Genomic DNA, 16,287 nt, shown 5'->3' with positions numbered 1-16,287 from the left:
GGAATAAACCCATGGCTCCCAGCCAGATTCCCCACTGCTGCTGAACAAAGGACCCCTTAAAAATTATCTGCACAGTGCCACACTTGGAAACAAATATCCGTCTCCAATGGAGCACAAGGACAATCATGGTGAAATTCATCTCTGGCTGCACGGTGCTGATTCCATTCACCTCTGGGTACACATCCCTGCCACATGGTGCCTTCTGGTTCAGAGCTGGAGAAGGAAAAGAGAGATGCTGCTTACTTCCCTACAAGTTTGTGCACAATTAGTGCAATGTTGCTGACAAGTGGAAAGGGAAAGGACAGTAATGCTACAAAGGGAAGAGGGAGCAGGCTCGAAGGAAAAAAATCCTTCGGAGGAATGATTTACTGAGCCTGGCTATAAATAATATCTTTCCCTTGGTCCCAAAGTGCCAGCTAGTGCCTTTGCAGCTTCTGGAGTACATTGCAGGCAGTCATCGCATACCAGCTCTATTTTTTGCTACGTGTGAATAACCGTGCAACAGAGTAGGGCTTTATTTTTATTTTTATCTTATTTTTTAACAAAACAGAATTTAGCTACTTATTTAGCAGACTTCATATGAAAGTCACGGGACATTGCTGGTGGCTCCTGACCAGGGGATACCCTCCTTGAGTGGTCCCTCTGCAGCCCCCAAATCCTTGGAGTGCTTAGGTACCAGCATCCTATGGCAACGGGTGGGAACTCCAGACCTGCTAGGGGATTTGGGTGGTGAGGGGCCCCCAGACCTTTGGGCGAGGTTTCTGGATGGCTGAAGGGCTTCAAAGCTGCTTCCCACTGCAGCAGCAGCTTCAGTCCGGCTCAAGATAAGACAACGTGAGCTATCAAGCCAAGGGAGGGGAGTTAAGGAGCGCTAAACCCTCACTGCTGCCATAAGAAAACTGAGTTTATCATAATCTAAAGCTCTCCCCAACTGATACCACCCAGAGGCTCTGCCTACAGCACCTGCACAACATGACCTCAGCCAGAGACAAACCCTGCTCTGAAATGGGAAGGTTTGGGATGCTGGGAAAGTTTGGGATGCTGAAGCAAAGTGCTGAGCGAGGAGGAGGAGGGGGGAAAGTGCAATAATTTCACGAGAGCTGGACTGCAAATCTCAGTCTGGGCAGGTTCAAGGATGATTGATGGCTGGGAGGCTTTTCTCCCCTTCCCATCCCTTCCAGTAAGGATGAACCAAGTGAACAAGTGACACGGCTGAGTGAGCACCAGCATCCAAGGGAGGTTGAGGTGTCACCCCGAGGGGTCACCCCTCGGTGAAGACTGCGCACTGGACCGTGAAGGACAAGCACCTTGCAAACATTATGCCCATCACGTGGCTGGACAAACAACTTGCAGAGAAAATGCCGCCGGTGAATGCATCAAGTATGGAGCAGGAGAGAGCTGCATAAGGGGAGAAAGGAGAGCAGGAGAGATGAACATTACAAAGCAGCCAGCCGAGGGGATTGAGGAGCAAAGCAGGAAACAGAGCCAGGCAGAAATGAGTGAGGCATGCAAAGGATGGAGAGAAACTGAGGAAGACAAAACTGCTTTTAGAAATTCAACAGCAATACAGCACAAGAAGACAAGCAGAAATTAACTTCACCTGTCTTCACTCCTCCCCACTCCCAATTAGCATGGATGAGCCTAGACAGAAGTCATCACTTGTACCACAAAAACCAGCGATCCTTAGAGATGCCCAAACATTTCCTGACGACCACACAGCTGCTCCTGCAGAACAGACCTAGAGGAAAACACCTTAACAGGGAGGTCCACCTTGGGTGGAGAAACACTAAACATGGGGACGAAGCAACTGAGAACTGCAGACTGGCTGCAACACCTGCCTGAGTAGCTGCAAGCCACATATATCTGGTAGTCAGCATGAAAATGAGACCCACTATTAAAAGAAAAAAAACCTAACCCAAACCAAGTGAAAACAAAAACCCAGGGAGCTTCAAGCACTTGCCAATCAACGCGGCTCAAAAGCCACTGCTGGGTTGTCTGTGGCCGTGGCCCGAGTACAGGTGGGGGCAGCCAGGAGAGAGCCAGTGCACAGGCTTCATCAGCCCTGAGCGTGTGACTTGTATGCTTGCACTTTGTTCCTGCCTCTTGTCTCAGCTCTGAAAGTCCTACGCAGGCACATCACCACCTTTCTTCCCCTCCCTGGCAGCTCTTTGCAATGTTCTCCAGGAGCTCTGCGTTCTCCAGGAGCTCTGCGTTCTCCAGGATCTCTGCCTTCCCCACGAGGACTTGCCTTCGGCAACAGCAAACACTGCAGATGCCAACTGCAAATCCTTTTCCCTGGGGGACTGGGGAAACCAGACCCATCAGCCAGTGACTGAGACATTTCATGAGGACATTTGAATTTTTAACATTGTGAAGGGTTCTTTTGTTTTATGCATCAGAGGCAAAGAGCATCCAAGAGGAGCAAGGCTCAACAGAGCCTGTTGTGTAAATGCTGCGAGGATGGAGCTGGGCACAGCGAGGCCGAAAAGCTCTTTTGTTTTCAGCTGGTCAGGGAGAACTGTCTTGAGCTTTAAATGCACATTTTAAGGTCAAAGCGAGGAGAAGCTCCTGCCACATTTCCACATAGCCCTCACCTACACCCACAGATTTCTCTGCTGCTTCCCACATTTTCCCCAAACTCACGTTTATCGACACATCAGGCTGGGACGGGTTCAGGGTTTGTAACAATGGGGGAAAAAGCAGTGAGGGATTTTTGTATCTCCTGTCTCTTGTTCCAGAAGGTTTTCCTTCCCCCCCAGTCCTGCTGATGGAGGCGGCGCAAGTCAGCTGCAGTGAGCTGTAAATAACCGAGCTCCAGAGCGGTCACATCTCTGTACTTAGCAGCATCCATTTGTGAAGGCTATAAGGAGCTACTGAATAAATGAGCTCCAAAATCCGACTATACCAAGGCTGAGCTGCCTCCAAGAGTGCTCCCTTCTTGCATGCCCCCGATGCTCCCATTCCCTTGAGAAAAATGGCATCGGGAACTGCAGGAACGCAGTCATCCTCTGGGAACATCCCACTGGTGCCATGCCGTACCTCCAAAGCCCTGCTTGGTCTTTAGGTGCTGCCTAGACACAGAACAGGGGGTTACCTCCGTTTTCTCCTGTCTCCCCTGCCTGTGCATCCATATAGATGATACCACTGCGAGCTGTCCAAAATTCATCCTTGCAGCATGTGTGCGCACTGCCTTCCGTGTGCAAAGCTGTCTTTCTGCTGGAAGGAGGCACCATCAAACGTGGTGTTTATCTCAGCGTGCGGACCTGCATGACTGTTGATGAACGCCCTTCCCTGCCAAGAGGAGCACTGATTGCCTGTTAAAAGACATAACTCGCCTTCTCACAGGGAACATCCGGAGAGCAGCAGTGAGGAAGTGATTGGAGGGAAGGCTTTTTCAGGCATCCCAAGTCCTCTTGATTGCTCTGAGATTGATGTCCTGGAGAGTCCCAGCAAGCGTCTACCGGGGTTCAGCTTACTGAGGGTTAGCTGCAAACAAACCCAAGTTGCTCGTGTATTTCAGCAGAAAACCAGTGTTGGCCCTGAATTGTTACAAAAAATTTGGGAAAATAACTGGACTTTCTTCTGTTACACTTCTTATAGCTGGAGTCTGGGCCAAAAGGTCTGTGCTTGCAGCTCCAGAAAATATCTTGGTGGACACCACCTCCTCCTTTTCCTGCAGAGCCCACACACTTGCCACAGCAACGGTTCACCAGCAGAAAGTACTGAGGTTTCCCTGCAAGAAAAGTTTTGCATTTCACATCGCTATCCCCTCTTGCATAATTCTTTGGTCTCCAGCCATTTTCTCCTCAGTTTTCTGGGACTTCTTGGGCTCATCCTGCTGGGATGTGCAGCCAGCCCCAGGGGGAAGCAGAGGCAGGGAGGACCGCAGAGACTGAGAACAGATGAGCAGTTCAGACTGGCATGGCACAGGAGGTCAAAGCAATGCCAGCGCTGATGGACCCAGCTCCCAGGCATCATAACGGAGCCTGTCAGCATTTTTTGCAAGACTCGCCACCTCTGCCATTCGACCTCCAGATGCTGCCCACAATGTGAGCGTGCTGGGAATATATGAAGACTTTGGGGCAGCAAGTCCCAAGTAAGGCAGTCTCATTTTTGGGGAGATCCCACCAAGGTGGACTAAAACGCTGTGTCCTTCTGGGTTTCTCAAGGTGCAGCCAGGGCAGCCCCAACCCATCGGCCATGTGGGTCCTGCAGATGAAGACTCCTCACCCAGCGCCTGGACTGTACCCTCCGTTTGCAGTCTCATCCAAGAAGCAAGCCCTTGATGAAGCTCTTACATAGGATGGGAACTGGAGACACCCTAATTTGTGAACGCTTTCAGTGGCACCCACTGGGTGCTGTTGGAGGGGCAGCCAGCCCCACAGAGCACGCCTGTAGCTCACTGCTATTCAGAAAATGGGGGAGCTTGACCCCCCCCCCCCAAGCCCACGACACCCCTTGATGGTGCTGGATGAAGGATGAAACTATTTGACTACGCATGCAGAGTCACCAGACCATCCTGCTACGGCTGGCCCAGCAGGGGTTTTTTTTGGTGGAAACCATTCAGGGCTTCATAGCAAAGAGCAGAAAATAGCCAGTTAATCATCTAAAAGCTTAGAGTCTTAGGGTTTCCTTAAACCCCAAAAGATCACAGATAATTGCAAAGTGACACTCACAGCAGGGCTGCCAATGAGCTAAACCCAAGCACCAGCAAAGCTCTGGGCTCAGAGAACAACATCCCAATATCTTCTCCTGGGCTTCTCCCAATGCTGTGACCCCCGCCCTGTGAAATGATTAGGTCTCTCAACAAGACCCAGATGAAAACAGTGTGGTTGTTTGCTCTGTTTTATTGAGAACAAGCTTCATGGTTTGGACCTGGTTGCAAAATAAAACCCAACAAGAGCTGGAAATCTGGAGTTCATATGCTGAGCGTGCCTTCAGCCCTGCCTTTGCCATGTCCCCATCCAGCGGGACGAATTGTGCCCCAGCTGGTACAAACCTGTAAGATTAAACCAGGTAAAACCCAGCTGGACAGATGTGCTGCATGCTGCCAAACCAGGTACTCACCAGCTGGGAACGATGTTGGGAAGGAGATGGTTGCTTGTGGCTAACCCCAAACCCGATTTTGTCCCACTCTCTCGTTGCCAACATCCTCCAGCCACCTTGGACTTGCAGCTGTCCCTGCCAGGCCACTCGCCCTGGTGACAAAAACCTCCAGTGGGGACCACAGCCCCATGTCCCTGTCAGAAGTACTGCATGGCTCTGGGAGAGCAGGTTCTGAGCGCGGGTTTTGCAGGCACAGCCCTGGGAAGCCTTGAAAGCTGCTCTGTGCATGGGGAGCGTATGTTCATTAGCCTCAGGCTGCTTCATTTTGCTTTTCAACCTTCCCTTTGTGTTGGGACCCACGTTTACAAACAGACCAGCTGAGCCGGTCCTCACCAAATGCATTTCTTAGCATCTTCACTTTCACTCAGTAGAGCCACCATGTCCATTGCTAACTAGTAACTCAACATAATTAAGCGCCAGTTTTCATCTTAAGTCTGGTGAGATCTGGTACCTCCCACAAAGGGGCTTGGGCACCCTTGGGAGCATCCTTGAGTCACATTGGAGCAAGTCCCCTCCCAGCATCCTGGTGCTCTGCCCAGATTGAAGCATGAAGCCAAGGGAAGGATCAGACCCAGCCCAAAACTTCTCATCCAAAACACTTGTGGAGGGCAGGCAGAGGACACGGGGGCAAGAGGCAGAAGATGAGCGTGAAAAACATCCTGGTTTGCAGCCAAAAAATTGAAAACTGGGGGGGGGGGGGGGGGGGGGGGCTTTGCTTTGTTGACTCGAAGCCAACAAACCAGCCCTGCTAGAGGCAGCAGATGGTTTTGCAGAGGATGGAGCAAGTGCTTGCAGGACTAAAAATAAACCCACTGCAGCCAGCAGCGGTGGCATGTAAAGGGCTGGGCCGGGCTCCGGCTGGCGGCCGCAAACTGCCAACATGGGAACTGGCGGTGTTGCTGCAAACCTCCCCCGGGGATGTCCTGCCTGTACCTATCCACACCTTCTCCTAAGCCTGATTTTGTACTCCCCAGACAAAGGCAGATTTGGCATGGGAGGGCATTTCCAGCCTGCTGCTTTGTAAATGGCCTCTGGCCCCCATGGTGGTATTAGAAAGTCAGATGTTTTCTCCAAAAAAGCAGGTTGAGCCCCAACAGTGGTACAAGCCTGGAGCTGGGGACCAACCTTCTCTGGAGCTCACCACGTGAGGAGCACCTTTCGCACCAGGCTCTGAAGACCCCCAGGGGGATAGGGCTTAAAAAACAAAACACTGCATAACCTAGCAGGAAGCTCAGGTCTAGCACAAGAAACCTCACACCAAGAAACATGAGAGAGAGAGGAAGTCACCCACGTCAGCTGGGGAGAAGCAGGAAGAAAGGCACAACTGCCCCCTCCAGCATCTGCAGCCCCATAACCCCCAGCAAGGGCCTGGCACCCTCTGCTTAAAAATATACCTCCCACCGGGGCTGTTTCAGGCAGCTGCCAGCTCAGCGAAGGCTTCAGAGCTTGCAAACGCTCCCTTGGTTCACCAGGAAGAAATGAAGCTGGCGCTTAGAGAATGCATAACCCCCCTTTGGTTGGAGCTGGGGGACAGAAAAGTGCAGATGTTGGTGTTGGGGAATGACAGGGTAGCTGGCTCAACACTATTTATTTCTTTACCAGAAAGGAGGGAGCCACCTGCTAACACCTCTGCTTGCTGACAGCCTGGGATGCACCCCCGCAGTCAAACAAAACCTCCAAGCCCTGGCAGGGCTATTTCTGTCCTGTTTTTGCACAGGGAATGCATTTTTAAATCCTCTCCTCCCTGCCCAGCTGGGTCAGGCCAGGGGCACTGGTACCCACCCCAAGCTGCTGCGGTCCGGCACTGGCTCCTGGGGCTGTCGGGGCTGTGCAGTGGCTTGGGAACAGCGAGGTGGATGGAGGTGGCCAAACCCTGCAGGCAACTGTAGGGGAGACAGAGACCCATCCCCATCTCAAGCAGAACTGACCGAGCCCCAACACCAGCACAGGATCATCCCATCCCATCCCATCCCATCCCATCCCATCCCATCCCAATCCCCATCCCCATCCCTTCCTGTGAAGGCTGAGCCCAACTTCTCCCCAGGCAGCTCCTCTGGTCTCCTCCTCCCTTCCAAGCTCAGCAATATTTCATCTCCAGCATCTTTCCCTCTCACCACCAGCTTGCTGCAGGGGAATGTCCATGGAGGCTTTCAGCATCTCCTTCGTGGTGATTTCTGAGCCCATGTTAGAGGAGCGTTGTGTTATGGCTCAGGACACCTTTTCCTCCTGAGCCCAGCAAACGGGGTGGGAAGATAGCACAAGGGTCTCCACACTGCCCTCCCCAGGCACAGCCCCCCTGCTCAAGCTGCTCTCCTGCCCCAAGAAACAGATTTTAACTCAAGGCACCTCCCTTTCCTCAACTGCAGGCAAGGACCATCATCTTGGCATCTTCTGTAAAGCACTAGGAGATGCAGAAAAGCCATAATTGTTATTTAATAGGCAAAAAAGGAGCCCACAGCCACCTATCCACCAGGCCTGCAGCTGCCAGAGCTACTGTGCTGCCACCTCTGACCAAATAAATTTGGCCAAGGAAAATGGATGATACGAACTTCAAGCACCTCAAAAATTTCATTTATTAATGCCCAACTGGACAAGCTGCTGCTTTTGCCACAGCAAAGCACCAGGCTCCCCGCACCCAGTTTAGGGACCTCAAAAATACATGGACATGTTCAAAGTCCTTGCAGAGATGCTCCTACTTCCCGATCGCCATAGGGATGCAGCTGCTTGGCAGGCAGCAGGTAAGCCCATGGGAAGAGCCTGTCCCCCACGCTGGCAACCCACAGGCTTGGGGATGTCAGGACAAGGAGGGACCCACTGGCCACCCAAAGCAGTCACCCACCATCTTCTTTAATGTGAGAAGGGCATTTCTCATCACAGCAACAATAATTCAGAGAGCTGCTCTGTCCCAAACCCACTCTGATGCTTCTGGAGTATCCTTGGGTCCCAAAACCAGGCAGCCTCTGTCTCCCCTGCCTGCTGCACGCTTGTTTGCTTGGTGTGTTGTGACACTATCCCTTAATCTGCAGGATTTTCCTTCCCAACGTAGCCATTCAGGATGTAAATTAAGAGGGAATTCATGGGATTCGGGGGTTTTCATGTGCTGAAAGGGAGCAGGGATTTTTCAACATGTTGCTGAGTCACAGCGCAGTGAGCATTTTGGAGGCAGAGCAGATGCTGGGAGGTGAGGGGAACATCTGCCATGTCTTGGACATGCTGCCACCGCTTGCTTTGGAGAAGAGAAGGAGAATCCCCCCCCTCCCTGCCTCCCCTCCACCCTGGGGGGCTGCAGATGGAGCAGCAGAAGGAAACTACCCAGGTGCTACCTGAACAGAGTGGTCTGTAAGCATGGCATGGATGTGGTTATAAAGCATGGCCAGAGCTCCCCAGTAAGGTCTGCAGATGGAGGGTTGACCCCGTATTTTACTTGTCTGACAGCTTCACTGCCATGAAGCCACAAAAGCTTTTAAAGGACTGGAGGACTTGGGAAACTTTGGACGGGAGAGAAGTCACTCCAGCTGGGAGGAAAAAAAAGCCTTGCGGCAGGGAAAAGATGTTAAATGAAAAGAGACAGGGCTAGGAATGCTCAATTTTAGGAAATCGGATATTCCCCTGAAAAACATGTGTGTGGTTGTGGCTTTGCTCATGCTGCTTTGGGGAACAAGCTGCAGACACCACAGTCCCGGGGCAGAGCATCGCCGCAGCCTTCCCCTCGGGCTCTCCAGGCCTGTGTGTTGCATCCCCCTCCACCTGGGCTTGCTCATGAAACAGCCTCCCCCCACCCCGAATAAATACTTGTCGGCTAATTCCATTAAACCCCAGCGAAACAAGACCACCATGGTGGGAGGTGCCATGCCAGGGGCATAAGCTATGGCGAGGGTCAGTGTAAAACCTTGCTGGCTAAGGACACAGCGGATACCTGAATGCAGAACGGGTAGAAAGTCAGCCCCTGCTCGGCCAGGCTGGGGACGGTCCCCTGTTAAGGACTGGGCCACACGGAAAGCTTGGGCGGCAGATGCCCTCCAAAGAGGCCAAAGGCTTCCACATCTTCAAGGATGAAGCACAACACATGGTGGGTCTCAAGAGCATGCTGCGGTCCTGCCAGCACCGTCCCACCGCTGCTTCCAGAGGAGCATCCCCAGAAGTCTCATTTCTGGGGGGCCGTGGCGGAGGAGGAGGAGGAGCGGAGCCAGCACGAACTCTGCACCTTGCAAAAATCAGGCTGGAGGCAGCACCATGATGCTCCAGAAACTTCTGGGGATAAACATCACTGGGCATGAAGACTTATGGTAAAAGGCAGTAACAGGAGAAGGTCGAACGGAAACAAGCGGATCATGAATAAGCATCGGCTCCAGCTCAGCTGCACACCAGCGGCCGGACATGGCTCTCGGCACAAGTGCCAGCCCAGTGACCGCAGGAGCCCCGTGCCGTCACGCTGTGTCTCCTGGTCCCCTCATCATACCTGCAAACAGGACATGCAGCACCAAAATTCTACCGTTGACTACATCCCTACCTATTTTTTTGGCAGCCAGATGGTTTTTCGATAAACACACTGTCTGTGACTTGCTCTGAAGCAATACTGGGCACCATGTTTTTACCAAAGCGTGTTGCGCCCGAGCGCTGCGATTGCTTTCCCCTGGCCACGGCGAGAGGTGGGCAGAGCAGCTCCAGTCCCCGCTTGCTGGAGCCAGCAATCAGCCCCGTAACTAGGTCCCTAATTAGAGCTGCTTTTTGAGCGGTGGGCTAACAAAGCTGGCCAGTACATGGGTCAGGAGTCCTTTGATCTCATCTCTCTCTTCCCAGCGTGATACCTCCTCGCTGCGTCCTGGCTCTCACTGCCTGGCAAAGGATCCACGTAATAATGGAGATTTCCCTGCCCGTCCCTCCGGAGACCTGTGCCTGCCCTGCCTGCCACGGCAGCCGCTTTCCCACGGAACAAGGGACCCGGCCTGAAGTGCCTTTCAGAGATGCCCATGCTTCTCCCCGGGCATTGGAGGGTCCTGCTGCCAGAGATGGGGTCCCCCGCACATGGGGTGGCAGCTCTTCCAGGGAGGAAAACAATTTGGGAGACCGAAGTGAAAGCCACTATGGCCTTGAGCCTGCCCAGGCAGGATTTCACCTGCCCACCTCCTGCCAGGCATTGGCATGGCAGAGCTCCTGCCTCGCTGTCCCCCCCCACCCGTGGGTGACCCATGCCACCCTGCCCCTGCTACCCCCAACTCACAACCCGGCCTGAGCAGGAGCCCCGACCACCAATTTACAAAATACCATCAAATCCACTGGTTGGAAGTGTCCTGCCTCATCAGCTTAATAAGGCATTTGCTTAAAAAAATAATTTTTAAAAAAAATCCCCAGAACAGGCATTTGCTTTCAGGCAGCTGGCTCTGACCTCAACTTCAACAAATAATTCACCGGCAGTTATTTTTAGGCAGTTTATTTTGTGCCCTCTTCTAATGCTTGAGATTAACTATAAAATGATAGCAAAAACTCAAACACCCCCATTCTAGCAAAAATGACTACAAATCATCAAAGTATCAGCTCGATGGATAAATCACTACGTTTCTTCGCAGGCACAACAGGATGCCAAAATTAAAACTTCAGATATCCTTTTGGGTTTCATGATTATGTTCAGCTGTATGCAAAATATCTCCTTAGCGCTGGCTGGATTAAAAAAAAAAAAAAAAAAAAAAAAAGGCAACCTATTTTGCTTTGTGTAATAAAATGAAGGGGAATAACTGTTCCAGGGGCAGGGTCCTACTGGATGAAGTTCCCCTTTTCTACACTGAGTTAATAAATCAGCTTAAAGGCATTTAGGTTCTGCGTGGAAAGGACAGCTCCAGTTCTCCTAAATATGAAAGTGATTAGTTTTCTGAGGATTTGAGGGATTTAAGAAACATGGAAGTGCTTTGGGATGGTGTAATGCTTTCAAAGCACTGAATTACTGCAAAATACAGCGACTCACAAAAGTATCAAGTGATTGCCTCAACCAGCCCACAGAAAACAGTTTCCCCAGCCCCTATAGCTGGATCCCTGCCATGCTCAGGAGATGCCTGGATAGCAGAGATACCACTGCACAATGTTATTCCTCTTCTGAGTTCAATATTTTATAGAGCACCTCAGAAAGCAGCTTTCCTCCACCTACAATGTAACAGCTGAGCCCTCCCCAAATGAAGGATAATTTAACATCGTTCTGATACAGGTTTCCACATAATGGCTCCTGTAAGATGCAGAATATACGATTACAATTAAAATGCAAAATAAATGCTGGTACTTTGCAACACATTGCCCAGTGCAGGACAGCCATGGTTAGCTGGGTCATAAGAGGTTTGCTTTTTGCCACATAGTATTGCTGTCAAATAATATTAACTCTTAAATACACTGAAATAGGCTGTTCAGAGAGCCAGGACCCTGGTCCAGTTTCTCCGCATCTCAGTTTCCCAGATGTATCAGCACCAGTTACGGTACGTCCTTGTTACTAATTAGCGGCTGCCAAGCACATGTGCAGGAACGGGACTTATCTTACATGTTCCTAAACATGATTCTGCATAAGACAGAATGACAAATACTTTTCTTTCGCCCAAAAAATTCATTTAGTAAGTAAAATAAAATCAAAACCAGCTGAGAAAGGTGGGGACGGAAGGAGAATGGGAATCAAAACCCAGGCATGCTGAAAACCAACTGCTGGCTGACTGCAAATCAGGAAAGGGAAAAATCTACCAGGAGCAGTTAGTTATAAAGATAATTATATCCTTAATGAATCACGGGGTCTTTTTAAAAATAATCTGCCTTGATTAAATTAATGGAGGAAAACCACAGGTTTTAGACACGCACTGGAGATTTGGGATGGTATCAGCCCTGACTTCACCGGCTTCACCCTCTCCTGGTTCAGATCGAGCGTGACCGCTACCACCATCAAATACCTGCTCACTGACCTAGATGAGCTGAACCAGGGATCCCCTTTTAAGTCTCTGCACCCATCTTTTGCAAACAGCCCATGTGGTTGGCAGCAGCTTCCAGGAGACCAGCCACCTCTCTCCTGCCTACCAGGGGAGGACAGTGGTTTCCAGCATCGTCATCCTGACGCCTTAACCCAGCGTTAGACCAGTGCTTTAGTGTTATTTTTAAAACATCAACAAAGCACGGGATGCCAAAAGAGGCCAGATGCCAGCTTGGTTTCAGAGCAGGGCTCATCTTGTTGCAGAAAGCCAGGGAGAAACAAGTGGCCACCACGCTCAAGATCTCAAGAACATGCCAAAGGCAAACGCGTTCTTCTCCCCCCTCCCCCAGACTATTTTTTCCTTTGGCTCTTTCACTTGATTGAGGCTATAATAAGAACAGGGAAACTAACACCAAGGTTAAAAGTGCCCGGTGTCGGTTTGGACACAACACGCTTCGATCCTGTCAGTTCAGGTTTCAGCGGGTTTGTGTGTGTTAAACGCGGATTATTCTGGTATGTGGGACTATGAGCCATTTTACTGAACCACCTTTGAGATAAAAAAATTGGTTCCCAGGCAAATGTTATTCACTCAGAATGCCTATGAAGAAGCACACAATAAACAAATATAAAAATTTGTTAGCGAGAAAACCAAAATAAACAGCCACACTGTCTTGTTGGTGCATTCATTGCAGGCTGCAAAGAACAGCAGCTTGACTAAATACTTTCAATATAGTTTCCAGACTAAAATCTGTTGCTGAGCCACATGAGCAGCCCAGGAACAATTTATTTTCCTTTTGCACAGAGGTTTCTAAATGCGGTTTTCTTTCCTTCCAGCTGAATAACGTGCAGAGATGGCACTTCTCTGCAGCTCACCCGCTCAGAGCACCGTCGTTTTCCCAACAAATGTTACCTAACAGATACAGTGAAGCCCAGAGGGAATCGCATCCCACCCTTGGCTGAAATCATGTGCTGCCAGAGGTTTTCACCCAGGCTGCTGCCTGTTTCCCGGCACAGAGCCCTGCTGGGATGCTTTCCCGAGGTGTCAGTCTGTGGTTTTAAATCCTCAAAAGCTCAAGTTGTAGAAGCACAGAGACAAGGGACTGAAACCATTAAGTGGGTTCATTACTGGTTTTGCTGATTAGAAGCAGTGAGATCAGCAGCATCTGCAGCAGCCCAACAGCAGAGCAATGGCACCCTGGGCTCGGGATTCCCTGGTACTCACCTATCCACAGCTGGAATTTGCCCAGCAAACCCTAGCCATGATCATCTTTTAGAAGAGAAAAAGTTATCTAGCTATTTGACCAAGTCAAAACACACTGCATATTCCCTATAAGCAGTTTTTAATGCTCCTCAGCCCCAAACCCACTGCTGCCCAGCGACGTTTTCAGTCCTCGCTCGGTGCAGAGTCTGTGCTGGCAAGGGCTGCCATCCCAACCATCGCATTGGAGCCAGAATCTCTGCCAAACATGCCTGCTAATATCAATGGAACCAGACTTTACAGACAGTTAGGGAGGCAGAATGAACTTGCCAGCACAGAGGAGTAACTCCGGATTTCCACCCGCAGGTTTCCAAGACCTCCCTCAACTCTGTAATGACCTGATCTTGATTTCCAGCCCTTTGAAAATACAAAGGATGCCAACCCCATTTTTAGCGATTATGTGGTCTCTAATTTCTTTCCAGGTCACGGCATTTATATTTTCATTACCCACAACCTCCAGAGTCATTAAAAATATGAGATTACAGTGTTGGTGCTTAGCAGCTGTTTAATTCAACAGCATTTCAGAATTAATAAATGCAATTCAATTTCTCAAAGCCAAGTGGCTTCCTGACTAGATAACACAGCCTATCAAACCCATACGCCACTGGTTTCTATAGGAATAGGGCTGGCATGTATGGGAGCGGTACATGAAACTACACGGTGGGAGTAATTTATTTTTCACTACTCATATGCTTTTCTTTTAATGTACAGGAAGCCTCGAGTGCTCTCCATCTCAGAGATGCTCTGAAAGGGAGGAGGAACGTTTTACTTTACTGTGAGGGATTTATAACACAACACGCTCTAAATATTTAGGAGGATTTTCCCAGAGACATGGTAGCCTTCAATTAGTCTTTAAAGCAAGACTAAGTATTTTTCTAAAAGAGGTGCTTGAGTTCAAATCACACGCAAGCATTACTGAGTGCACTTTGGGGTCAGGGAAGACACACATAATCCTAACACACTGCAAAATTTTGTGGTAGCGGTGCAGCCGCCTGTCTCACAAAGCTGCTCCTGACAGGCAGAGGTTTCCCTTTGTTGTTAATTTTAATGTTAATCTTTTCTTATTACTATTATTTGAGTCCAAGAAATTCAAGCGATGAGCTGACTACAGCCTGCAAAGCACTGATTGACGGTAGCAAGGTGTAAGGTATAATGGTTTAAGGACGGTTACAGGGCAAAAGGAATATAGAGGCACCCAGGCACATACAGAAAACACAAAGCATGTCCTCTCACTGCAGCCTCATTTCCCAGAGGCATCTTGGGCCAAAGTCCAAGGATCGAAGTCATGGTTTTTATAGGTACAGTTCAGACAATTTAAGGCACTTTGAAGAACTCCAAAGCTTTTGTCGCTACCTTGTCTCCTGACTCCAGAGGTCCCAGCGGCTAAAAGGAGGATACAAAGGCACTTTCAATTTTGGATTTTCCAAGAGAGATCACAAATAGTGCCAATAACCATTTTGGTTTTTAAGAAAGCATAATTTTCTGTAGAATATGCAAACACAATGCTGTACAGCATCGACAGGGAATCAATATTATATTAATGTTTTACTGGCCTTATTTGCAATTCCCTCTTATCTCTTTCAATAACACAGCTATCTAAACCCAAAAGAAATCAAAGCAGCATAGCACAGCACCGTGTGCCAGCAGAAACAGGCACAGGAAGCGACAGCAAACACCTGTGTGGGGAATGTCCATCCCCGCAGGATCCCCAGCCACCTGCTAGCATGTTTGGGAGAGGCACCGCAGCTCCAAAAGCAAGAGCCCCGAGTGTCACCCAGCCCTTCTCACCCCAGCCAGTATCCCTGGGTATGTGTGCGGGTTCATTGGAGGGATGCTACTGGCGCATCCCTGCACCACGGTCCAGCAAGCGGTGCAGCAGAAGTGCCATCGATGTGGGCCCATCTCTCTGCAAACCTGGCCTGGCTTTTAGCAGAAATAACAGGGTTTGCCTATTAAGTCTCAGCTGCACGACATTGACCTGGCTCCCGAGCTATAATCCTGCTTCATCCATCATCACCAGCAGTAATAAGTCTCCTTCTGAAACCCAGCCTTCAGGTAACCCCTTAACCACTGAAATAAGGCTGCAGAGCAGAGCGTGGTTCTAATAATCATCACTGTTCCCAGTAACTATGAGCAAGAGCATGGCTCATTCCTTCCTCTCTGAGCAGCCTCTGCAGGGAACCGCAGCCAAAAACCAGAAAAAGCCTAACTTTACTTTTAATGGAAGTGGTTACCTTGGGATACAGCTGGATCTCAGGCCTGCTGAATGAGACCAGGGTTATTTTTAGGCAGTTGATACCCTGACCATCACTGCTTTTTAAGGACTCCACAGCCAGTTGCAAAGTTACTTAAAACTTGAACTTTAAGAGAAAGGCTTTTCTTGCATAGGAGGAAAGCTCAGTTGATCCTGCTGGGATCTGGACCCCAGCGGCAGTACTGCCAGGGAATTACAGTGGCAGGGAGAGGGTCTGTGTCATCCTCTCATGGCCCAGACCGCATGCAAATTTGGGAGTCAGCAGCTTTGAGCTGCCAGGGAAAGCTCTCTAGTTGGGGCAGTACGGCTCGCACAGCTTTAGGCCAGGGGCTCGGTCCCCACCACAAAGAAGTCCTGCCGAGGCTGTGGTCACAAGGCAGGGAGGATGCTCCCAACCAGCAGCTGAAGTTGCTGCACTCTGACTTGATGCAGAAATGACCAACTCAACAGAGGCACAACAAAAGCAGTATCAACCTTAACCTTGCTCCCCCCATTTTATTCTGGATGTCATCTGGACATCTCAGAGGATATCTATTTCTTCTGAAACAGAAAGATGGCCTCTCCAGACCACTTCTGCATCCTGCTGTGGGCTGCAGAGGCAGACCGCAGCTAAATGCAGCAAGAAGGAGCTGGGTCAGGACCAGGCTCAGTGAAAGCCCCTGAGCTCAGGGTGAGCTGCCTACAGAGGCAGACAAATCTCCAGAAATGAGGATTTGGGGAGGAGAGCATCATAAA

At 50.1% G+C, this 16,287-nt stretch overlaps 1 protein-coding gene across 1 annotated transcript in view; it reads right to left on the bottom strand.

The window, feature by feature from the left end:
- The window catches only part of RAMP1 (receptor activity modifying protein 1), a 29,842-nt gene that overhangs the window by 11,414 nt on the left and 2,141 nt on the right, over positions 1 to 16,287 (bottom strand). The window lies entirely within an intron of this gene.

Source organism: Accipiter gentilis, chromosome 1 (assembly GCF_929443795.1).
Source record: "Accipiter gentilis chromosome 1, bAccGen1.1, whole genome shotgun sequence".
Lineage (NCBI taxonomy): Eukaryota > Metazoa > Chordata > Aves > Accipitriformes > Accipitridae > Astur > Astur gentilis.
Note: the sequence above shows the minus strand (reverse complement) of the source record. Positions and strands in the feature narration are given on the sequence as shown.